Genomic DNA, 9,403 nt, shown 5'->3' on the forward strand with positions numbered 1-9,403 from the left:
AATTTAGTATAAAATGTTGTCACCCCTGTACCCATTGAGCAGGTCATCTCTGTTTGGCCTTTCCCACATGACTTTGTTCTATGAACTATCCAGAATAAACAAATCCATCAAGACACAGAGAGGGTTAAGGTGAATCGTCAGGGTCTGAGAAGGGCTTGGGACTGAGGGAACTGGGATCTGAGCACTAATAGATGTAGGTTCTTTGAATAGTAATAAAAGCAGGTTCTCTTACATGGACCGCCTAAGAGTCGCGCTGTAAGAACCCTCCTCCCAGGCTGGAGAGATGGCTTAGAGGTTAAGGTGCTTGCCTGCAAAGCCAACGGATCTCGGTTCAATTCTTCAGGACCCACGTAAACCAGATGCACAAGGGGGCGCATGTGTCTGGAGTTTGTTTGCAGTGGTAGAAGCCACGGCATGCCCATTCTCTGTCTCTCTCTGCCTTTTTCTCTCTCAAAAATAAATAAATAAAATATATTAAAAAAAAAAAAAAAGAATCCTCCTCCCTTGTCTCGTCTCCATTGTCAGCTCCGCAGCCACCCAGCAACAAAATGCATGAGTGCATCTCCATCCACGTCGGCCAGGCTGGTGTCCAGATCGGCAACGCCTGCGGGGAGCTCTACTGCTTGGAACATGGCATCCAGCCTGATGGCCAGATGCCAAGTGGCAAGACCATCGGGGGAGGAGATGACTTCTTCAAAACCTTCTTCAGTGAGACAGGCGCTGGCAAGCATGTGCCCAGGGCAGTGTAGACCTGGCACCCATGGTCATTGATGAAGTTCATACTGGCACCTATTGCCAGCTCTTCCACCCTGAGTAGCTCATCACAGGCAAGGAAGATGCTGCCAATAACTATGCCTGTGGGCACTACACCATTGGCAAGGAGATCATTGACCTTGTCTTGGACCAAGTTCGTAAACTGGCTGGCCAGTGCACAGGCCTTCGGGGCTTCTTGGTTTTCCACAGCTTTGGTGGGGGGACTGGCTCCGGGTTCACCTCCCTGCTGATGGAACGGCTCTCTGTTGATTACAGCAAGAAGTCCAAGCTGGAGTTCTCCACCTACCCAGCCCCCCCCGGTTTCCACTGCTGTAGTTGAGCCCTACAACTCCATCCTCACCGCTCACACCACCCTGGAGCACTCTGATTGTGCCTTCATGGTAGACAATGAGGCTATCTATGGCATCTATAGTAGAAACCTCAACATTGAGCGCCCAACCTACACTAATCTAAATAGGCTGATAGATCAAATTGTGTTTTCCATCACCACTTCCCTCTGACTTGATGGAGCCCTGAATGTTGATCTGACAGAATTCCAGACCAACCTGGTGCCCCACCCCCGCATCCACTTCCCTCTGGCCACATATGCCCTGTCATCTCTGCTGAGAAAGCCTACCATGAACAGCTTTCTGTAGCAGAGATCACCAATGCCTGCTTTGAGCCAGCCAACCAGATGGTAAAATGTGACCCTCCCCATGGTAAATCCATGGCTTGCTGCCTGCTGCACCGTGGTGATGTGGTTCCCAAAGATGTCAGTGCTGCCATCGCCACCATCAAGACCAAGCACACCATTCAGCTTGTGGACTGGTGCCCCACTGGCTTCAAGGTTGGCATTAACTACCAGCCTTGGCCAAGGTGCAGCAAGCTATGCGCATGCTGAGTAACACCACGGCCACTGCTGAGGCCTGGGCTCGCCTGGACCACAAGTTTGACCCGATGTATGCTAAGCGTGCCTCTGTGCACTGGTATGTGGGTGAGGGTGTGGCGGAGGGAGAGTTTTCTGAGGCCCGTGAGGACATGGCTGCCCTGGAGAAGGATTATGAGGAGGTTGGTGTGGGTTCTGTTGAAGGAGAGGGTGAGGAAGAAGGGGAAGAGCACTAAAGTTAAAACGTCACAAAGGTGCTGCTTTTACAGGGAAGGTATACCAACATTGAGAAGCTGTGGTCTCATCAGTTAATTTGTATGTAGCAGTACGTGTTCTCATACAATTACTACCTGTGCTTGAAAACATGGATGCTTTGTCACAGACTCAAGCTGTCCGTTGTTTTGATGGGTTTTAAATAAAATATTCCCTGTCTTAAAAAATAGCAATAAAATGTTCTAAAATTTATTTTAGTTAAAATATTTTCATTTATTTATTTGCAGAGGGTGGGGAGAGAAACAGGAGAGAGAGAGAACGGGCACATCAGGGCCTCTGGCCACAGCAAACTCCAGATTCATGTGTCATTTTGTACATCTGATTTTATGTGGGTACTGGGGAATCAAATGCAAGCCATCAGACTTTGTAAGCAAGTACCTTTAACTGCTGAGCCACCTCCCCAGACCCAGTGTTCTAAAATTGATTATGGTGATATGTGCATAAAGATGTAGATCCTACACCTTACATGAGTGAATTTATTGGTATGTAATTTATACCTCTTTCTATATATATTTTGTTTGTTTTTCAAGGTAGGTTCTCACTCTACTCCAGGCTGACCTGGAATTCACTATGTAGTCTCAGGGTGGCCTTGAATTCATGGCGATCCTCCTACCTCTGTCTCCCAAGTGCTGGGATTAAAGGCGTGTGCCACCACACCTGGCTATGTTTACATAATATATGTATAAATATATATATTTACAAACCAACAGGACACCTAATGTCTAATTTGCTGAGTTCTGAGTAAGCCTCTGACTTATGACATTGGCTGGTTTGTTTTGGCAAGTGTTTTACCTAAGTAAAAGGTTTGATTCTGAGGTTTTAAAGCATGAAACAAAATAGTGCTCTCTACCTGCACACTGTTAAACAGCAGGACTCTGGAACATATTCGTCCTGCATCACTGAAAATCTATAGTCCGTAGCAATTCCTATTCTCTCCTCCACCCAGACCAGGCAGCCACCACACTAGTCTCTGTTTTCTGTGACCTTCACTACTCCAGACGCCTCATCTAAGTGGAATCGTGCAGTATTTGTCCTTCTAAGATTGTCTTATTTTAAGCGACTTTTTGTTTTTATTTGTGTATGAGTGTGTGTGCAGCACTGTACCTATGTGGTTGTTAAAGGACAACCTCGGTCGGGGCACTGGTTTTTCTTTCCACCTCATTTGAGACAGGGTCTCTTGTTATTTGCTGCTGTGGATGCCAGACCACCTGGCCTATGAACCTCAAGATGCTCCTGATTCTGCTTTTGATTGCCATAGGCGTATTATTGGGATTACTTTGCATCTGGCTTTATTTACGTGGGTACTGGGAGTCCAAACTCTGGTCAGCAGGCTTACTGTGCCTCTAACCACTGAGTCATCTTTGTAGCTCAGGCTGACCTTGAACTTGAGGTGATCCCCCTACTTTTGCCTCCTGAATGCTGAGCCAAGTTTTTTATTTGTGAGAGAAAAAAAAGGCAGTTAGAGACAGAGAGACAGAATTGACATGCCATGGCTTCTAGCCACTGCAAACAAACTCCAGCCTCATATGCCACATTGTGCATCAGGCTTACATGGGTACCAGGGAATTGAACCTGGGTCCTTAGGCTTTGCAGACAAGCGCCTTAACCACGGTGCTATCTCTCCAGCCCAGGATTTCCTTGTTTTTAAGACTGAATGATGTTACCTTGCATGCACATATCACATTTTGTTTGCCCCTTCATCCATTGCTGGATACTTTGTCCAATCATATCTGAAAAGTCTATACTTTCTAGGAGACAGAATTTAAAGTATATAGGAATTATATTCTTATCTTCACTACCCTTATTTTTTTCTCTCCCTTGTCCAAAAAGGGTTGAAATAAGTGGCTGAAAGTATACCACCGCTGTTCTATTTCTGTATTTCTATTGACCTGTCTTGAGTTACTCCCTACAACGTATCTTTGCATGAAAGCGGAATCTCGCTCAGCTTCAACTAAGGCCCCAGAGTGGAGTGAGATCAATGCCACTGATGCCAAAAGCCCCGCTCCTCCAGGGAGGGGCTGAAAATAAATGACCTTTGGCGCGGGAACAATCAGAGGCTGCAGTGCAACGTTGTCCTCCGAGCACTGCACAGCTGTTATCATCTTCATCAGAGCAGCTGTGACGACTGGCCCGAGACCCTCGCGAGACTGCGCCTGTTGAGGCTCCCTCGTAGAAGGAGGGGTCAGGAGGATCAGCTAGCCACTCCTTCCACCAGCTACGTATAACTCTGCCTCAGCTGCACATGATCTTGAAAGGTGCTAGAATACATATTGAGGGTGGAAGGTTCACTTAAGGGGGGACACCTTTATGCATCTATGAGGAAGTCGTCGCCCATGCTAGGGTGGACCTCACAGTGATGCAGCTGTTATTTCATGTATCTCACTCCTATAAGGAGCCCCTCACCCAGTGGGCTCCTAAGTCAGCCAATCAACTCATAGACTTGGGTGGGATGGTTTCTTTAGTCTGTTGTTGGTGCTCTATCTGGGATGAATACTTCATGTCTGTCTAACAATGCAACACAAGCAATAAAAAATGCTTAATTGGAAGCCTGGCACTTGGGAGGCACAGGTAGGAGGATGGCCATGAGTTCAAGGCCACCCTGAGACTACAGAGTGAAATCCAGGTCAGTCTGGGCTAGAGTGAGACCCTACCTTGAAAAATCAAAAATAAATAAATAAATGATTAACTGGGGCTGGAGGGATGGCTCAGTGTTTAAGGTGCCTGCTGCAAAGCCTAACAACCTGTGTTCGATTCTCTAGTATACACGAAAAGCCAGATGCACAGTGCTGCATGCATCTGGAGTTTGCAGCAGCTGGAGGCCCTGGTGCACCCATTTTCTTTCCCTTTCTCTCTCTCTCTGTGTCTCTGTCACTCTTCTATCTCTCTCTGCTTGCATGCTTGTACAACTTTACCTATTGAGCCATCATCTCCCTGGATCTAATTTCGTTCTTTATGGCTGAAAAAACACATTGTATACATAACACATTTCCTTCGTGTATCTGTTGATAGGCACCTATTCTGATTCCATAACTTGGCTGTTGTGAAGTGCTGAAATAATCCTAGATGTGCAGGTATCTCTGTGGCAAGTTGACTAACAGTCCTTTGGGGGCTGGGTCATACGGTAGCTTTTTTTTTCATGGTTTTTTTTTTTTTTTTTTTTGAGAAATATCCATTGTAGTTTCTGTTAGAATGTCTCCATTTTCTACTCTGATTGCCATTTCACAATTGTAACTGTGTGTTTCCTGAGAATGTCCCAGACCACCCATTCCAATTGTCACTTTCCTGAAATGGCCCAAATCACCTGTCTGATTATCACTTCCCTGAAGTGGCCCGGCCCTAAGACAAGGAGGGCCACCCTGCAGCCAAAGAATTCTGATGCCCCCATAAGTATCTCCTAATTGCAGGGGAAGTAGTTTCTGACATGCCTGCTCAGAGCCCTTCTCAGGCTTTCCCTGAATAAATTCAGTTTCAGCCATTAAAAATTTTCCTAGGCCTAACTTTGGCAGTAGGATTGTAGCTCAGTGGTAGAGCATGTACTTAGCATGTGCAAAACCTTGGGTTATAGCCTCCATACTAAAAAATAATAAATAAAAATTTAAATATTTTATTTATTTATTTGAGAGAGAGAGAAAGAAAGAAAGAAAGAGGGAAAGAGGGAGACAGAGAGAGTGGGTATGGGTACACCAGGGCTTCCTGCCACTGCAGACAAACTCCAGATACATGTGCCACTTCTTGCATCTGGCTTTATGTGACATGGGTACCTGGGAAATCAAACCCCAGCTGTCAGACTTTGCAAGCAAGTACCTTTAACCACTGAGCAATCTCTCCAACCCAATAAGACCAACCTCACAATTAGCATTACATGAGAGTCTAGTGTAAAAATAATTTACAGTAGGTTCACATCGTTGAAAGTTGTACTTCGGAAAAATAATGGCATAAAGATCACAGCAGATTATTAAGGGGGAAAAAAGACTTAAATTATGTGCTTAAGTCTAATGTTATAAAATAAATACATTTATAGAAAAAAAAAAGATAGGAAAAAAATAACCCAACTAGGATTTCAGGTGCTTCATTTTTTTTTTCCCTTGATATTTGTCTGAATTTTAGATATTTTTAAATTTCTAAACAATAAAATCATTATTTTGTAATGAGGAAAAAAGTTATCTTTTAAAAAAGATAATGCCAGCTGGGCGTGGTGGTGCATGCCTTTAATCCCAGCACTAGGGAGGCAGAGGTAAGAGGATCACCATGAGTTTGAGACCACCCTGAGACTACATAGTGAATTCCAGGTCAGCCTGGGCTAGAGTGAGACCCGACCCTGAAAAATAAAATAAAATAAAAATAAAAAAAGAGAATGCCAAGCCTGAATAGTAAATTCCTTTTGCTATATTTGTCTCTAATTCATAAGCAAAACATGACTGAAAAGTAGTTGACTTGGAGATCATTGCTCCTCTCACACAAGATGGGAGCACGGAGGAAGCGGCGGCCCTGGCCTCAGTAGCAGACAGCATCTTTGTTGGCTTGCTTTCCAGTAAGTGACCGGAATTCCCAAACGGACATGGCAATTCTGCCTGCCTTGTGTTTCTGTATGTCTATTTGCAGCTGGTGCTGGGCTGGGCAGCAAGTCTGCTTTATGTTTAATCCTGGCTTGGAAATCCTGTTGCCATAGACACGGAGGATGAGGGTGATGGGACTGTTGCTTGTGCCCCATGCGCTGGTTAAAACTGACCTTTAAAACGGAAGCTTAATTATCTTTCCTGCCAAAACAGGCCCCCAGGGACCATGCCTAATGACCTTATATTTTGACAATCATTTCTTTCTTTTCTCATCATTAAAACTTATTTTCTGGAACTGTCCCGGAATGCACACAGGGCCTCTCTAACTTGCACAGTTCCTCCTAAGACAAAAAGTCCTATTTGCATCCTGCCTTTTACTCAGAAAGGAGGGGGTGAAAAGGGGTTCCAGGAAAAAGGTGGCTCAGTTCCTTTTCTCTGTCCCTCAACTCTCTCTCCATTCTGCACAAAGAAGATGGAGGTGAAGTGAAGTCATAGTGGTGTTAGGTATACCTGCCTCTTCCTCCACACAGCAATGCCTTGTCTTATATATGCTTGGGAATAGATTATTTTTTCTTTTTTAAAGTTTTAAAATAATACTTTATTTTATTTGAGAGAGAGAGAGAGAAGAGAGAGAGAGGGGGGAGATAATGGGCATGACAGGGCCTCTAGCCCTATAGGTAAACTCCAGACACATGGGCCACCTTGTACATCTGGCTCTCATGGGTCCTAGGGAATCAAATCTGGGTCCTTTAGCTTTGTCAGCAAGTGCTTTAACCACTAAGCAATCTCTCCAGCCCTATTTTGCCTTTTTTAAGACAGGGTCTCACTATGTAGCCCAGGCAGGCCTTTTCCTCCTGCCTCAGGTTCCCATGCTCTGATTAAAGATGTAGGCTGCCGTGTCCAGATGGAGAACAGATTCTATAGTGAAATCCGTGTGGCTTGAAATGTGAAACATTCTCATTAATCACAGTGTCCCTGTTATGCCCCAGGCCGCACACCAGAATTTGGACTCTAACAATCAAGTGCATTGCCTCGTTCATTCATTCTTTGCACAGAACATGTACCCGCAAAGAAGAGGCGTGGGGCACCAGTAATGTGGAGCTGCTTTAACCAAGATGGGCTGAAGCGATCTACCCTTCCTCTTGTTGAGTCAATAAGCTCACCTCATTGATTTTCATGAAAATATTTGCCAACCACTCAAGTCTGAGCAGCCACCAGACTTTGTGTGTCACTCCTTCAGGTGACAAAGGCATTTCATGACCCAGGGAGCTGGTTTGGTTCACAGCTCAAGGACAAAGTGCTTTTCCTTGAGATAACCGTTGGTCTTTGGCTTCTGGGAGTGCTTCCTATTTCATCACTGTTAGAAAGTTAGGATCTAATGGAATCAGTGTGTTTTGGGTGTATGTGGTATTTTTATGGTATATGCATGAGTGTGTGGTGCCCACATGCTCGCTCATACACGTGAAGGCCAGAGGAGACTATCTTGAGTCCTCCTCTATTGCTCTCCCTCTTTATTTCTTTGAGACAGTCTCTCACTGGATCCAGAGCCGCGTTTCTGGGTCAGATTGGCTGGCTGCTGAGCCCCAGTGATTCACCTGTTTTTGCTCCCCTCAGCACTGAAGGTACAGGCATGTGTGGCCATGCCTGGCTTTTTACGTGTTAGGGGATCAAATTCAGGCCTTCCTTTGTGCAGCAAGCTCCCCACAGAAAGATCCCCCTAGTCCCCAGAATCAATAATGTTAATGGACTTCCAGGTAACATGATAGACTAGAGGTTGCCTTTGTGAAAAGCGGCGGAGAGAGTCAGAATAAGAAAAAAAAAATTAGATTTTATCCCAAAGAAAGAAATAGAGGAAGTTTTAGAAATCCACAAAGGAAGTGAAAGAATACTGGCAAAAAGTAAAAACAAAGACGTGTGGTGTAGATTAAGCAAGCACCAGCTCTGCAGTTCCTGGGCGAGGGAGGGGCACTGGGCTGCTTTGAAAAGGTAACCTAGATGAGAGACAGGCAGTCCACACAGCCTGTCACGCAGGTTCACAGACCTCAGACACCTCAGATCGCTGGGTTTTGATGATATAGTGATTTCTCCAGCGGATAGGTTAGCAACAGAGAGAAATCCCATTTTGTGCAGATGCCCTGCTATCTTCTCTGGATTGTTCCAACTTTAGTATACGTGCTGCCAATGAACACAAATTCTATTTTGTCACACTACATGGCTTGGAGGGAAGTGGCTAGAGGCTATCTTGGGAGAGATTCTGTTGTTAAAAACTGAGCTGGCCTGAGATCAGTGAACACCCACAGGTTAGGGAGCCTCAGTTTGGTCTGCCACAGCCCTTGGGTGAGGGATGGTCCAGAGAGGCAGTTGTGGAGAGATGGATGCTGGTGGTGAAAGGGTGCGGGCAGCAGGAGGTTGGCTCAACCTGGAAAGTGTGTAAGGAGAGAAAGCCCCACCCTCAATGGCTACGAAATGATCTCTGCAGCCGACAGTTACACTAGAGCTCGACAGCTCTGAGCCCAGTGGGTGCATCAAATTCTGGAGCCACCTATCTGTCGTCATTCATTGCTGAGGTGGCCTGAGGACGTTGAAGGTCCAGGGGTGTGCACGATACTCACAGCAGTATCCCTCCAGCCTGACGATTAATACTCACGATTAATACTCAAGAGGCTTTCAAAGTATGAAGACAAGTACTCCCCTGTGCCAATCTCCGCGTGTGGTTGCTTTCCACGCTCCCCACTCACCTCAGGATGTACGATCTGGGGAGTCTTGGGGCAGGGAGTGGTGAGGGAATCTGCCCGACCCACAGAATACAAAGCTAAGTGTGGTCAGCAGAGGCCTTTGATAAAAGCAAAGAAGGAGAATGGATACCGTGAAGACGGCTCTGGTAGGCATGAGACACTTGTCCAATACACACTCACTAAAGGAAAGATGAGAGTAT

The 9,403-nt window shown here is 45.6% G+C and overlaps 1 pseudogene; it reads left to right on the forward strand.

Moving 5' to 3' along the window:
- Positions 1–526: 526 nt before the first annotated feature.
- On the forward strand, positions 527–1,963 carry LOC101594404 (annotated as a pseudogene).
- The last annotated feature ends 7,440 nt before the right edge of the window (positions 1,964–9,403 follow it).

This window comes from Jaculus jaculus, chromosome 1, assembly GCF_020740685.1.
Source record: "Jaculus jaculus isolate mJacJac1 chromosome 1, mJacJac1.mat.Y.cur, whole genome shotgun sequence".
Classification (NCBI taxonomy): Eukaryota; Metazoa; Chordata; class Mammalia; order Rodentia; family Dipodidae; genus Jaculus; species Jaculus jaculus.